This window comes from Rhinatrema bivittatum, chromosome 12, assembly GCF_901001135.1.
Source record: "Rhinatrema bivittatum chromosome 12, aRhiBiv1.1, whole genome shotgun sequence".
Lineage (NCBI taxonomy): Eukaryota > Metazoa > Chordata > Amphibia > Gymnophiona > Rhinatrematidae > Rhinatrema > Rhinatrema bivittatum.
The window spans coordinates 47,104,057-47,120,908 of record NC_042626.1 but is presented as its reverse complement, the minus strand read 5'-3'; the positions used below and the strand labels follow the sequence as shown (position 1 = coordinate 47,120,908).

Below are 16,852 nucleotides of genomic sequence, written 5' to 3'. Positions count from 1 at the left end.
TCTAATAATATGGATGCTTGTCTCTGCTCTATGATTCCCTGCTCTCCCCATTGTCCAACATCTTATGAAGTTCGTAGCTGTGTGCAGTGGCAGTGGGAAGTTGTTGGGCCGTTCCATTGCAGGGGATCTGACATGTTAAAACTAAATAGAATGAATGAGCTTAATCAATGTAAATAGTTGTCTAAGAAAAGGGATGTCAGCAAGCCGGGAACTTTTAAGTCCTACTCTCTGACCAACAACAGGTATAGAGTGGACAACCTAGGGTACTCATTCATTCCCTGCAATTGACAAAAGTCCACACATACTTTGGTTTTAAATTCTTTAAATACTTTAGTCAAGCCAAAAATAACAAATAGAATGCAACACACTGTTATCTCATATGTGCACTCTACATGAAAACCCCAACATCAGCTGATGTTTCAGCATGTTCCTGCATCAGGGAGGCAAAGTTAGGAAGCATGCTTCTTTTCTCATTCATATTGTCCCTGATCAGATCAAGTGTCTAGCCTGGTGGCAGATTACAACATAGTTTGCTGCTATAGCTCTCCTCTTTCTCCCAGGATAGAACAGAGTCACTGTGGTGAGCTCGGAGTGGACTAAGCAAAGCAGAGGGAAGGATTACTCTGCTTCCAAATGCAGCCCCTCCTGCCTCTACACCCCCCAGGAAGCCTGGGGGGTAGGGGAAGGCCCGGCACCTGACATTTCCCAGGTGTCTCCAGAGACATACCCTTTCCACTGCCCCTCCCCCACCTAGGAATCCTGGTAGTAGGTCAATAGGCAGGGAAGAGAGAGTTTGCAAGTTCTCAGCCTCTGCTGCCCTGGCTGCAGGGAAAGGCTGAGAGCTCACTCACTCCCATCTGTTGAGCTCCCCTCCCATCCAGGCCTGAATCCTAGCTTCTTTGATTGGTGGTGCATGGCACATATTTTTTTTAAGTTGGCCATGTCTATATAGCACTGTGCTTGCCTATTAATTTGCATTACCAATGTGAGTCGGCATATGCCTGACATCTCTTTAGACAGTGAATGCTCACAAAGGGGACATGTTAAATGGCTGATTCTGCTCCCCTCATGGGGGAACTGTGGCATTAGCAGCCAGAAAACCTCTCCCCATACCAAGGTTTGTAATGCAACTTGGAATGTCTTTATTTATATCTACATATATTTGATTTAGGCATGCTTCTAACTATGAAAGTTACAGATGTTAAAAGATGGTCTGGTGAAAATGTCTGATCAGTGCAATTAAGTTTATTTCTCAGTTCTAGAGAGGGGGTTCAGAGAGGGAGCCTCAATCCCAGTCATCTGCATCTTTCATGCAGTTCTGAGGTTTTGGAGGGGAGGAGGGAGTCAATGAGCAGGTTTTAAAGCCCTAACTTCAAACCACTGCCTTTCTAAACACTTTTAGGCTAATGTGGAATAGCACCCAGGAGTGGGGAATGGAAAGGAGGAATTTGGATGTTTGGCACGTGGAGAGAGGCAGTCAGATTGTTCTGCACATCCCTATAGACACATGGATAAAAATTACATTAGCTGATCCTTGGTGCCAGGGAGACTCTAGCACTGTGATGGTATCAGAGGCAACCAAATTCATTAGCAGAGGACACATGATCTTTAATCTAAAAATATTCTTACTTGCTTAGTCCCTAAGTAGTTGCAGAATTGTGTAAAAAAAAGACCCACACCATTAAGCCAAAGTCACTACCAAAAGGTACAAGGTGTTCCATTACTAACACCGTTTTACTGGGTGACCACAAACACAGCAAAGCAAACTATGTCATCGGCTTTGCAACTGCCATAATATGCAAATGCATGATATATCATTTTTAATGTGATTCTTGGGTGAAAAAAAAATCTGGTTTTATAGACTGTGAGCCCTTTTATTGGACCTGTTTTTGAGATGACACTGATCCCTTCTTCTTGGCTTATTCTTAAATTATTCCAATAACATCACAACCAGCAAAGAGTCCAGTTTGCTCCAGAATCACCACTGCTCCTAATACCCATTACAGAGGAGGAAGTGTTTGAAGTACATAAACAAATGAGAATAGATAAGGCCATGGGATGTGATGGGGGTTTCACCCCAGGATACTAAACAAGTTGACTGCCCCCTTTACAACTCTGTTGAAACTTGTCTTTTAAGAGGAAGGAGGTACCGAGGATCTGGAGAAGAGCAGATGTAGTCCCATTCCAAAAACATAACAGCATGGCCATGGGAATACTATTATAGAAAAGCTTTATAAAACCATGAGTGGGGTGGAACAGATAAACAGAGAACAGCTATTTACTCTTTGAGACAGTACAAGGACTAGGGAACACTAGCAGATTTAAAAGAATTGGAGTATTTATTCACTCAATACACAATTAAGCAATGGAATTTGTTGCTGGAGGATGTGATCAAGGCAACTAGCACAGCTGAGTTTAAAAGGAGTTTGGAGAAATTCCTGGAAGAAAAGTCACAAAACAACAAGAAATGGGAACTGCCAGATACTTCCTAAACATCTGGATTGGCCACGGTCAGAGACAAGATGGTGGGCTCAATGGACCCTTGATCTGACCCAGCATGACAATTCTTGAGTTCTTATGGCTAGTGCAGTCCCTTAAAGCAAATATATAGAAGATGCCATACAACATGGACTCAAAAGTGGGAGAACCTGTCAAACAAACTTGATTGTGTTCTTTAATGAGGTGACAAAAGTGATGGATCATGAAAGAGCAGTAGATTTTGCCTCTTTGGACTTCAGTAAAGCTTTTGACACTGTTCCATGTAAAAGTCTGTGTGGTACGGCAGTAGACCAGAAAGCTGTTAACTGGATGAAAAACAGAACTCAAAAGAGTTGTGAATGGAGTTGACTCTGAAGGAGGTAAAGTGACCAGTGGAATACAACAGGGATCGGTGCTGGGGCCGGTTTTCATATCTTCATTAGGTACATTGCAAGGGGAGGGGGATGAGGGTAAATATTTGTAACAGAATCAGCTGCCAGGGAGGAGTGGAAAAATGAGAGGGAACTTATTATTTATTTATTATAGCAATTTATATCCTGCTCATTTTCCAGAATACCCATTCTGGGCAGATTACAGAATGACACACAAAATATACATGTATATAACATAACCAATTATAAAATGTAACATTTACAACAAAATAAATTACAACATTCATTCAACATGACAATCTTAAAAATAGATCTTCCAGAAATACAAAAGTGCAGTCAAGAGCTGAATTTAAAATATCTATTCAAGTTAAAAAAGCTTCCCGAAAAAAATATATCATCAATGCTTTCCTAAAAAATTTCTGATCTTCAATCTGGCGCAGTGAGAGTAGAAGAGTATGCTATACTGGAGCTATTCTATGAAAAGCTCGATCACGTGAAACAAAACTGGAAGGAAAGGGGAGAGTTTGGAAACTGTGCTTTGAGGCAAAAAAATGTAAGCTACAAGTAGCTGAGGTGCAGTGGGCAGGATATGATTAAGAAATGCAGAAGAGAGAATGTCCTTGGGCTGTTCTACTGCACCCTTCTTCCTAGCACCTCAGAATACATCCATTTACAAAATGATTCTGGCCCTGCACCTTGTAATTCATGAGAGAAACAAAATTACTGAGTGGCTTGCAATGGCTGGTTTTTAAGAAGTGATTTTTAAGCTTTACAGGGAGGTGGAGAAAAGGGAGGTGGTTTGACAGTTTGCTGGGAGTTTGGTTCCAATAGAAGGAGGGCACCAAGAGAGAGGCCATGGAAATGGTAGAATGACCAATAAAAGTTGGGGAAGGAGGCAGAGTGGTTCACATTTGGGAGGAGCTGGCCTTTTATGAAATCTGCCCAAAATCTGAATGGAAAGGCTCAGGGCCAATGCAAGATAATTTGGCACCCTAAGATAACCTTCAATCATGCACCCTCCACCCCAAGTTACTTCCAGCATGGCACTCCCTTCTACCGGCAGCAGTGACTCCAACACAGTGTTTCCTTCTGTGGTGGTATTGGTTCAGGCACATCACCCCTCTGGGCCTTGTGCTGGTAGGATTTTGTCATCCCCAAAACTGTGATGCTCTAGGCAACTGTCTAGTTTGCCTAAGGGAAGCACCAGCCCCGGAAAGACTTCACATAGAACAAAATGAGCTTTCTTTAACAAGGCAGCAACCTGGTTCAAATCTGCAAATACATCACTTATGTTTACTTAGATAGTTTTGATCTAGTTGAAATTAAACTTTTATTGTTTGTGGAACAGGAATATATGGCTTTTTGTAGATTAATATTTTCTGTATTTAAGAATCACTGAATCTACATAATGTACATATCCCCTGAACCTTCAAATCCTAGAGATGACAGATTCTGCATTCCTGTGCCCATCCCTTGAGCCTAACAACCCTAGAAGTGAAAGACTCTGGTCCCTGTGTCCATCCCTCGAGCACTCCAATCCTAGAGGTGACAGGCTCTGTATCTCTGCACCCATCCTCTGAGCTTGTAAGATCTGTGCATCTTTGTTGCTGTGGTGAGATTGGCTCAACCTATGGGGAAGGTCCTGTAGGTTCCCACCGACAGCTGGTAGAACTACACAGGGAAGAGACTGACTAGGAGCTTCACCTTTACCAACTCCTTTCCCCTTGGGTTTAGTCTTTGGGTTCCAGGGGCTAGCAGGTCTTAGGCGAGAGTCTCTGCATAGGTGTTGATCCAGGGGCAGGCTAAAGTCAAAGCTGGCAGCAGGCAAGAATGGTCAATGTCCAGGCAAGGGTCAGAAGCAGATGCCAAGTAAGAATGGTCAAGGTCCAGGCAAGGGTCGACTCCAGGAGTCAGTTCAAGGACAGGCGAGGAGATAAGACAAGCGGAGTTGAGGAGGTAAGGCAAGGCTGGGCTGGAACGACAAGGCAAGGCTGGGAACATAGGAACCAGGAATGAAGCAGCAACACACATACACAGCCAGTGTAAGAGACCAGTTGCTAGGGCACTGGAACACAGTCTGTGGAGCCTTTATATAGTGAGGGCTGAATGATGTCATCAAGGTGTGCCACAGAGGTTTTCCCACTCTGGGCCCTTTAAAGGGGAGAAGTTACATGTGTGCACCTATGGATATCCAGGGCAGGAGCAGGCTGGCAGAGTGAGAAACTGTGCTCGGCAGCGCTGGGAAGTTGGTGGTGCCCTTGCCGCAGGCTGGAGTTGGCAACGTCCTGAGCTGCACTAGGTGGCATCTGGGTACCGTTGTTCAAGGGGCCTTCCCTCAAGCTGTGTTCCTTCCAGTCTTAGATGTGACAGACTCTGTATCCCTGTGCCCCTCCCCTGAGTCCTAGAAGAGACTGGCTCTGTATTTCTGTGTCCTCCCCCGAGACGTCCTGTCCTAGAGGTGACAGGCTCTGTATCTTTGTGCCCCTCCTCTGAGCCCTCCAAACTGCTTCTGGCAGGCCACACATGCATCAAACTTTTCTTTGGATGCTGGGTTTTCCTCTATTCTAGGATCAGAGGAAAATTCCCATGCATGATACTATATCTGGGACCGAGCAGTGATCCTCTAACACAAATCGGGACTGACTCCAGCCTTTCTTAAAACACTTTGGGGTAGATTTTTAAAAAATACATGCACACATATTTTTAAGGAGCAGACTGGGAGGGAACTTCCCTACCCCTACCCTAACCTCCATTCCCCTTCCCCTTCCCTGCTCCTCCCCGCCCCTATCCCTATCCCTATCCTAGCAACCCCTATTTTTTATTTTGTTTTACCTTTTGCTCCACCAAAGGAGCAATAGCAAGTTGTGCATGCCAGCACAGCGGCAAATGGCCACTGTATGGCCACCTCCAGCCCCACCCCACCACACCCCCTGGACCACCCCTTTGCCAAAGCTTGGCTTTTGTTGTGCGCAGCGAGCACAAGGCCCGGTCACACTCATAACCCCCCGGATTTTACATGCGGGTTTTTTTTGTAATTTGCCGTTTATCTTTATTTGCCACTTTAACACATACATATCAGTAGACTGTCTTTACCTTTAGAACAGTGTACTCCAATTACTCACAGTTAGTACTGCTTCCCTCAGTACTCATACAGCTTCATTACAGTTCAGTGTTTGGACAGCAATATTCTACAGGAGCTGCCTTCCTTCTGGAGACCCAGGCCTGGTCTGATTATCCCCATCTGGGTCCCAGCTCTTATTCCTCCCCTTTTGGGCCTCACCCACTGAGCTCTCTCTCACAAGGGGAATTAAAGGGGACCAGGCACCTAACATGGTCCTGCCCTGGGGAACTGCCACATACATGGCTTGTTGAATACTGCTGTTGGTCCCTGTGGATACATATTAGAGTTACGGTTCTATCATTCAATCTGGACCCCCTTCACTAATGGTCTTCAAATTAGTTTTTTTACACTTCCAGAGTCCACTAATGCCTGGGTTGGAATACCACCTAGTTCAACAGCAATTGCAAAAGTAGATATTCCTTAGCTGGGGCCATCCACAAAATTACAAGTGTGGGGTCATGGCATTAACATCCATTGGCTCATCTTCCCCACAGGGGTTTGCATTTGGGGTGATAGGTCCAGTTTCCCCAGTGTCATGGCCTCCTGACCTTAGGGCTCCAGTTTTCCCAGTGTCATGGCCTCCTGACCTTAGGGCTCCAGCATCCTCTGCCCGTGTCTGGTGATCTCCCCTGAGACCGTGGCAAATCAGGCATGGACTGAGCCTGGAAATAGGCCTTTGTCACTTCCAACTCCATTTCTAGCATAAGGTTTGGGTGTCAGCAAGCCCATTGCCACATAGGGTATTCTAGACAGTTTAGGCATAGTTCCAGTAAAACTGTTTTGGCTATCTCCATCCCAGTCTTCCCTTCTGGCTGCACCAACTTTCATGCCACATGCTTATGTCTGGGGAAAATGTTCCACAAGCTTTCCTCTGATTGAAGAGCTCCTTGCTGAAATCGCTTCCAGGGTGAGTCCTGCCCTCTAGGATGGCTGTTTTGACTTTGACATATGTAGTCCTTCCTTCCGGCTTGGCAGTTTGAAATGTAGCTTGGCTATTCCCTGTAAGTAGGTTCCCCAAATAGGTAGTCCATCTACTGGCCATCCTGCCAATTGAACTGTCCATTCAAAGTTCTTCAGGAAACAATCGGGGTCTTCTCCCAGGGCCATCTTAAGTACTACTGACAAGAAAGGTAGCCTGGTTATGGTGGTCTACATGGCCTATACCACCTGGGTTAGCACCATGTTTTGTTGCATTACTTGCTGTCTCAGAGCCTGCTGCTGGGTCAATTTAGTTTTGTATAGTGGCCTGCAGTTGTTGCTGCCCTGCAGTGAGAAGCCATACTACCTGTTTCATCTTCTCTGCTTCTCACACTGTGCAAGCAATGAAGCTGGATGGCTGTCCTAAGGAAGAAGAGAGGTCAAGGAAAAAAAACACCTTTCTGGCCTATCCAACCCTTACTATTTACTTCCCTATCTGCTGCAGGTGGGGCTAGCCCCCTTTGCCAGCTCTACCAGAGTCCCAGGCTGTCCTGCAACCAGGCCCCAGGAAGGAAAAATAATTCTGTACTTTTTTATTTTCCTTATATGCAGTAGGTTCCTGTCTGTGCTTCCTGCTTAGACCAGGAAGTCCCACTGCTGCCACTCTATGTGGTTGCATGGGAGCAGCCACAGGTTGGGAAAATAGCCAGAAGTACAAAAGTGAGGCTAAACTCTGACTGGTTCCACACAAAAACATTATATACAGATAAAACAAAATGCAGCATAAAGGCTGCTTACCTCAGCAGTTCTTTGTGTTAACAAATGGCCATAAGTAGTCCAGGTGTAAGTTAGCTTCCTGCCTTCTTCCTGGGACCTCTTCCACCCTTCTGCAGCCTGCTTTCTTATGTTAGGCTGGAGAGATCCTCCCTGGGCCTAGAATCTCTTGCTGGCTTGGGTCTTAAAGAAGTCTAGGCCAGGTAGCTGTGGCTGGTCTCTTAAGATGTTTTGAGGGAGTTTCTTATAGACTCCCTCACATCTAGGAGCACTAGAACTTAAAAGTTGCTAGGCTGGGTCAGACCAGGTATCCGTGGAGGCCAGTGTTCTGTTTCTGGTGTGGGCCTTCCAGGTCATGGGGGTCTGCCAGGATCCCTAACGATTGATAGCTTCCATGTTGTTTATCCAGGGGGTAAGCAGGTTATTTCCCTAAGTCCACCTTAATAGTCAGTGGTATAGAGCATCTGACTCTTTTTAAGGCTGGACAAAAACCCTGAACATGTAAATGACATCATGTAAATGACATCATGTGGACTCAGGTCAAACACCCTCTCCCATATGGAAGGGTGGCCCAAGAGAGCAAGGGGACCCTTGATTCCTGCTTCATAGAGCAGAAAGATACCACTATCAGAATACATTTCCTGATGTCAGTAGATCCCACTCTGCTAGTGCTCCAATACCAAGGAGCTGGGGAGGCAGAAAATAATGATGACAATATTATCCTCTTGAGAAAAGAGGCCATTCTCAGATTTGTCCTAGATCCTGACAGACTGGAGATCTACTTCAGCAGATCCCCACCTCCTACTGACCAGAGCGGAACAGACTCAAGAGCTCAGGAAGTAAGTCCACCTGTCTCTCCCCAGAAAGCTGACATACACTGGAGTAGAGACATTTCAGTAGACGTCCAGCTAGCAGACACATAGCACATACAGATGCCCCTGAGGCTCGGTAGTGAAAACTCCTTTATTAGAGAATGCTAGGGATGTGCAGAGGGATGCCATACGTTGAATTCGGGATTCGTATTCATTGGGGGGCAGATACGTTGCATTCGGCAAGGGGGGCCCCTGATACGTTCATGCGTTAATTCTTATTCGTTTCCCGGCTAAAATTGAATTAACTACAAACCCCCACCCTCCTGACCCCCCCCCCCCAAGACTTACCAAAACTCCCTGGTCCAGCAGGGGGTCTGGGAGCCATTTCCTGCACTCACACCCTCAGCTGCCGGTATTCAAAATGGCGCCAATAGCCTTTGACCTTACTATGTCACAGGGGCCACTGGTGCCATTCATCGGCCCCTGTCACATGATAGGAGCAATGGATGGCCGGCCATCCATTGGCACAAGATGGTGCCGGCCATTCATTGCTCCTACCATGTGACAGGGGCTGACCAATGGCACTAGTAGCCCCTGTGACATAGTAAGGTCAAAGGCTATCGGCGCCATTTTGAATACCGGCAGCCGAGGGCGTGAGTATAGGAGATGGCTCCTGGCCTCCCCCCCCCCCCCCCCCCCGCTGGACCACCAGGGAGTTTGGTAAGTCTTGGGGGGGTCAGGAGGGTGGGGGTTTGTTTAAATTCGCTCCTATAGTCGGCTGAATAATTTGGCGAAGATTCGCGTTTCGCTTCCCCACGAATACAACGAATATGGCCCTATTGCGGATTACCAATATGTAGGAAACAAATGCACACCCCTAGAGAATGCTTCTTTCACAAAATGAAAAGTAAGATGGAACTGGATGCAATAAAGCACAGTAACATCCTGGTAGAGCTACCTGGACAAGAAACCAAGTTACTAGTGGTAACATGATAATTAAGTTAGGAAGTAAAAACTTCACACACAATTTCTCCATATTCAGGTATCTAGATTCACAAATGTATTTGGGTTCAGAATCTCTCATCAGACTGGGAGCCTATGTAGACTGGTGAATAGGGTTCTCTGGAGCTCACTAGAAGGTGGTCCTGTAAGCAACTCCGATGTTTACAAATCCCTCAAGTCTGGCCAGGTGATTCCACAGGTATGTGAGGTGGTGAGCACTGTGGAAGCACATATTTCCAGTAGCGTATAGGATTATCCCCTCAAAATTAAGATAGCCAAGGATCAACAACTGCTAGACAAATTGGCCATTGCCCCTAACACCAGATTTCTAGAGTCAGGGTTGTCCATGGGTGCCACACCTTGCATGGACGTGTCTGACCCAGTGCTGTACCTTTTAGTGACTAAATTAGTCCTCGCAGAGTCAAAGAGAGAAGACAAACCCTTAGATTTCTTAGTTGGTGAATCAGTACCTGATTTGGAGTTGAATCTCCCAGTCATAGGTAAGTTACTTCTTTTATTTTGCTTTAGTATGCTGTATTTATTCTTGTATTACTATATATATTTTGTTGTGAGCCACCCCAGATAGGGGCGGCATATAAATAAAGCTAACAATAATACCACCAATGTATACTCCAAAGAAGAGCCATCTGAGTGCTGCAGAACACTGCCCAAAGGCCTTATCAACTTAGTAAATTTGTCCTTAAGATAGGGCTTCCAAGGTTCAACTGGAAAATGAGTGTTTCCTATTGTCAAGGGAGCTTGTCAGAAGTGAGACAGATGAGATCCAGAATGAAGAAGTCCAAACTGTTAGTGCAGTTCAGGTTTGCTCTATCTAGGAGGAGATAGAAGAGTGTGTAGAGATTGCTCCGAACAAACCGATACTTGGGTTTGAGAAGTTGGTCAATAACCAGCTCAAGGAAGTGGATGCTTGCATGAATGATGCCGAGAAGGCTCAATTAAAAGAACTGCTCTATCAATATAAAGAGATCTTTGCTACTGATGTTTATGAATCCAGCCTGACTGACATACATGACACTTGAGTGCCCAACGATCCAAAGAGCAAGCCTGTTTTTGTATGTCAGTACAAAATACTACTAGCTTTATATGAGTCAGTGCAAGAAATCTTAAACAGGCTTGGAGAGGAATTGTTAGACAATGTAACAGCACCTTTAACAGCTCCATATGGCCTATCTTGAAAAAGAATGGTATGGCACATGGAGACTAACTATAAATTACAGGAAACTGAACAAAATTGTGCCCTTGTCCAGGTGGCCTATGGCCCACCTGGATCAGAACCTGGAAAAATTCAGGAGGCCAGATACTTTACTGATTTAGCCTCAAAGTTCTGGACTGTCCCTGTATTTATTTATTTAATTAAATTCTTTTCTATACCGTCGCTAAGTTATATACCATCGCAACAGTTTACATGTAGGCATATAAATTAATGTAGGTGGATGCGTACTATAGTACATTCTAACAGGTACCACAAAAGGTTCAGTTACAATAAATCGTTAGACAATCAATTGTTTAGTGAAGTAGGTCATGACCAAGTGTACCTGTAAGGTACTGGCATTCTGCATCAGGAAAAAGCAATATACATAGTATAAGACACCCTTTGGATATCTGAATTCTCCAGCTGACTTCAACATCTTCCTAAGCAAGACCTTAACCAATGCAGAGGCTAGGGATACCTTAATTTATGTAGACAACATCCTAATTAAGAGTACTGATTTCCAAGAACACCTGAAAGAGATTGAATATGTTTTGGCACAAATGTAGGCAGCTAGGCTAAACTTTCCCTCTTTAAGTGTCAGTGGTGTAGGAAGCCATTCAATTACTTAGGATATGAAGTTTCTGCTGATGGACTATGTTCCCAAAAGAAAAGAATAGAAGCCTTACAGAACATTAAAAAAAAAAACCCACCACTCTGAAAGAGCTACGTTCTTTCCTGCCAGTTCATTGATCAGTATGCAGAGATCACGCCACCTCTGGTAAAACTCTGCGGAAGCATGACCCATGGCAGTGAGGATTTGAGTAGCAAATAGCAAACAGTGATGGATGAATTGAAGGGAATTCTGGGTAAAGGCTTCTTGTCTAGCTTATCCGGAGAGCAGCAAGGAGTTCTTACTGGAACTAGGTTTTACTCATGAGTGCTTGAGCACTGACTTGTATCAGAAATATACTGGAAAATAGTGGCATATGCCAGCAGAGCTCTCATAGAAGTAGAAAAGAAATAATATGAGTGCAAGAAACCCCTGCTGACCACAGTATGAGCTCTTCAACACTTCAGGAGTTATGTACAAGGAGAAAAACTAATAGTAGAGATGTGTCGCCAGTCTATAAACATTTTAGCCAGTGACCACCTCAAAACCAGGTAGGTCTCTAACAGTAGAATTGCTACCCAGACACTCGCTCTTCAAGGTTATCCGCTTGAGGTTCGATATACCCAAGGTCATAAGTGGGGTGGCTCAGAATTTAGCTGATTTACATGACAATTAACTACTCAAGGTAAGACCCTAAGTAACACTGTTACCTTGGTTAACCTGCATTCATGAGCTATTGAACATAACTAATAGGACTTCAGTATCATTGACAGTACTAATTGAGGATCGTACCTTTATCTAACCCATTCAGGCACTTACCAATGACTTGTTCAGAGAATTGGATAACAATATCAGTAATTTAATGAAAGGACAGATTCCTACATATTTGGTTTCCCCTGAAGTCATTGCAGATGCTTTTGCTAACATTACCCAAAGTAATATTGAGTCTTTAAGAACATAAGAACTTGCCATGCTGGGTCAGACCAAGGGTCCATCAAGCCCAGCATCCTGTTTCCAACAGAGGCCAAACCAGGCCACAAGAACCTGGCAATTACCCAAACACTAAGATCCTGTGCTACTGATGCAATTAATAGCAGTGGCTATTCCCTAAGTAAATTTGATTAATAGCCATTAATGGACATCTCCTCCAAGAACTTAGCCAAACCTTTTTTGAACCCAGCTACACTAACTGCACTAACCACATCCTTTGGCAACACATTCTAGAGCTTTATTGTGCGCTGAGTGAAAAATAATTTTCTCCGATTAGTCTTAAATGTGCTACTTGCTAACTTCATGGAATGCCCCCTAGTCCTTCTATTATTCGAAAGTGTAAATAACCAATTCACATCTACTCCTTCAACACCTCTCATGATCTTAAAGACCTCTATCATATCCCCCCTCAGCCGTCTCTTCTCCAAGCTGAACAGCCCTAACCTCTTCAGCCTTTCCTCATAGGGGAGCTGTTCCATCCCCTTTATCATTTTGGTTGCCCTTCTTTGTACCTTCTCCATCGCAACTATATCTTTTTTGAGATGCGGCAACCAGAATTGTACACAGTATTCCAGGTGTGGTCTCACCATGGAGCGATATAGAGGTATTATGACATTTTCCGTTTTATTAACCATTCCCTTCCTAATAATTCCTAACATTCTGTTTGCTTTTTTGACTGCTGCAGCACACTGAGCCGATGATTTTAAAGTATTATCCACTATGATGCCTAGATCTATTTTCTGGGTGGTAGCTCCAGATCCAAATTGCTTATCATATGGATAATGCTCTTCCTCTGTATGTAGACATAAAGAATATGGAGATTGCCTGGTTTTAAATTTGCCTTTCATTTTACCTGAGAATGCTTACCAAGTGAAACAAGTAATTAACGTAGATACTATGCATAGATACAACTACCCTTCTAATATACCAAAGTGACAACCCCCAGCAATATTTAGTGTACAATTTAGGACTGTGCCAACAAAGGACATACATTGTGTGAAGGGTGGCGTGCTGCGGCATAGTGATTCAACCTTGTAAGTGAACCTACGAGGCCTATGCCAGCAGCTGGCAAAATTGCCCTGTAGTAGGACAGATTGGAGTTTTACCTATATCAGCTGCCTCCCCTGCAGGTTGAGCCCTTGGGTTCTAGTGGCTGGTAGGTGGGTCCCTAGGGCAGTGAAGAGAACTAGAGTCTAAAGGTATTCCAGGGTCAGGGCAGGCATCAGACTAATGGATGTCTGAGACAAGCCAAGGTCAGGTAGGCAGATAACAAGAATGGTCAGATTCAGCAAGAGGTCAGGTCCAGGTCGCAGGCAATCATGTTTAGGTCCAAGCAAGTGGCAGGCAACCGTCAGATCCATGCAAGAAGTCAAGATCCAGAGAGTCAGGCCAAGGCAAGGCTGAACAAGGAAGGATGGACAAGACAAGTCTAGAGAGGCAAGGTTGGATGAGTCAGGCTAGACAGGATTGGAAGACGAGGCTTTGTTAAGGCTTGGACAAAGAAACAGGAACGCAGGATTCAGGAACCAGGAATACTTGGCAATTTGCATTGCAAGGCAGAAGAGGCACCTCTAATAGTCCTAGGCTGCCTTAAGTAGTAGGAGCGAGTGACATCATAGGAAGGTGCCGGATTCAGGTTTCTCATGCTGGGCCCTTTCAACATAGGCGTGCGCCCCTAGAGCGAGGTCTGGGAGAAGCAGAAGCATGGTGAAGTCCAAATGCTGTGTCAGTATGTGAATTGTGCAGCACAGCCCTGGTAGACTTGAGCGGCATATGTGCCACATGCAAATTGCAGCGGTGTCGGGGATAAGTGAGATAGTTCACAGGGCATTCCAGTGAGCTGCACATTATAACAGTACACCCCCCTCCAAAACCCCCTCCCCAGTCTTCTAAGCCTGGGTTTCCTGGGAAATCTCCTGTGGAATTCAAATATGAGTTGGGGGGCTTGCAGATTGGAGGCCAGCTCCCAAGAATTCTCTTTGGGTCCATAGTTTTTCCAGGAGATAAGATACTGCAAGTGGTTGTGAACTCTTCGGGAATCTAAAATCTCCTGGACCTCGATTTGAGTGTCATCTTCTGTAACAACTTTGTTGGTCTGGAGAAATGGTCTGCCTGGGCAAGAGAGAATTGCAGGTTTCAACAGAGATGTGGAAAACATTATGAATCTATAAAGATGCTGGTAATTTGAGTTTGTGAGCCATTGGACCTGGTTGTTGCTCACTGTGGACCCACAAATAACAGTGCAAACTTAAAGGATGATATTCTCAAGTGTAGGTTTTTAGTGCTGAGCCAAACCAGATTTCCTGGATGAAGTTGAGGCACTGGATGATGTTTCTTGTCTTGCCGTTTGCTCTAGGAGGCGGTGTGTCTTCTGCCACAGTCCTGGAGTTCCTGTCTCATCAGGTTAGCTGCCAGGCAAGAGAAAAAGATTGGAAAAGGTCTCTGTGTACAGGGATGGTGCCTAAACACTATGAAGAAAAATGATGACCCTGTGAAACTTTTCATGTGGTTATGATGTCAGAATTTGGCCTATGGATGGAGGGACACCCAGTTATCCTGCCATTGATTCACATAGGCTCGTAGAAAGGACTTACTTGATCAATTCGTCCATTGCTCTGGGGTTGATAGACTGAGGTGAAATCCAACATAATTATAAACTTCTTGCACAAGCCTTTCCAATAGCAGACTGTGAACTAAACTCCCCGGTCTGAGATGATGTGAAGGGGGAGTCCATGAAGATGAAGATGTGTTGGACAAAGAGTTTAGCCAGTTCAGGGTGAATGGGAGGCCCAGAAAGGCATGAAATGAGCCATCTTAAAAAAAACTATCCACTACCACCCATATGGTGGTGGTGCTGGCAGAGAGGGGAAGGTCAGTGGTCAAATGGATCCAGGGTTCTTTGGGGGCTAGCAGCAGCTGTAACAACCCCCAAGATTGTGCTCGCACAACCTTATTCATGGCACACATGGGGAAGAACTCTATGTAATGCTTCATGTCTATCTTCATCTGGGGCCACCAGTAGTGTTGGATGATTAATTCCAAGGTTTGGGTGATACCTGGGTGGCCCACCAAGTGGAAGTCATAAGCCCACTGAAGAACCTTTTGTCATAGGTGCTGTGGAACCACAGTCTTCCCAGGAGGAACTGTGAATGTGGTAGCAACCATAATCTTTGCAGGGTTGATATGTTGTGGAGAATCCAAACAACCCTCAGTATCAAAGGAACAAGCGAGAGCATTGGCTCATTTGTTCTTCTCAGTGGGACGGTACCATAACTCAATGTCAAACTTATTAAAAAATAACCAGCGGGCTTGCCAAGGGTTCAGTCTCTGCATTTGCGCTAAATGTTCTAGGTTTTTGTGATCAGTATAGATAGTTAGAGTACTTGGCATCACTAGATATTCATAGTGTCCATCATGGATGTCAAAGGTGATCTTCCATTCGTCAACTTCACGGATTCTAATCAGGTTGTATGCACCTGGAAGGTCCAGCTTAGTAAATATCTGTGTGCCCTGAAGGTGGCTGAAGAGCTCGATGATCAAGGGAAGAGGGTAGCAGTTCTTCTTAGTAATGGAGTTAAGAATATGATAGTTGGGACTTCTTTTGATGACATCACTCTGAGAGGTTGCTTTTGTTTCCCTCTCCCTTGGAGCTGATGGCTTTTCATTTAAATCTGCATAAAAATTGGGTCCAGAAATTTAATAGATATATTCCCAACAAGAAGAGTTCATGGACAATTTCGTTATTAAAAATCTACTGAGATGTCCAACCGATCAAAAAGATTAGGAGCGGATAAACCTACATCCAGTCCTGATGAAAAGATGGTGGCAGTAGCGGGCCCCAAGGGTATTTCAGAAGCTATGATTAGAGTTTACGCAGGCAGTGATGGCCGTGGTTACAGACCAGCTTCAAAAGTTGCAATCATCAGTGGATGAGTTGCGCGATAAACTAGAAAACTACAATTCAGCCATTACTGACATTTACCGAATGAGTAAATGTGCATGAAGAAAGCAACAAGACCATTAACACTACGGTATTAGCACTGCAATCCTAATCGAAAGCTTTGGAGAGGAAAACCTTGATGAGCTGGAAAACTGGAGCAGATGAAATAATTTGTGCATTTTGGGTGTACTTGAAAACCTTCATCCTGATGATCTGCTCCAATTTTGTGAAATTTGGCTTCCAGAGGCATTTAGTGTAAGTGTGACGGAAAGGCCTATTTTGGCAGAAAGGGCGGGCTGGTCAAATCAACAACAAACCAAGGCAAATCATTGTGTGACCCCTATGCCAGAGAGAAGTGGATAGAAGCTAATTATGTTAGCAGGAGTGTAGGTGAAGGAGAGGTTTCATGTGCTAGAAATCTTTTGATCTCTAAGTAAACATCTGTTGGAAGTGCACAGGATGTGCACGGTAGGCAGCAGGTCAATTGGAAGTAAGAAGGGAATCTTCCAGAGCCCTGGGTCATCTTCTGTGTCAAGGGGTGTCACTCACCTCTCTGACAGACAAGGGGGAGTACATCCCCTCAAGATAATAAAAAGCCCTGG

General features: G+C 44.7%; 1 long non-coding RNA gene across 2 annotated transcripts in view; it reads right to left on the bottom strand.

The window, feature by feature from the left end:
• LOC115074028 overlaps window positions 1-16,852 on the bottom strand; it is an 860,701-nt gene that overhangs the window by 562,679 nt on the left and 281,170 nt on the right. The gene's annotated exons all lie outside the window — the stretch shown is intronic.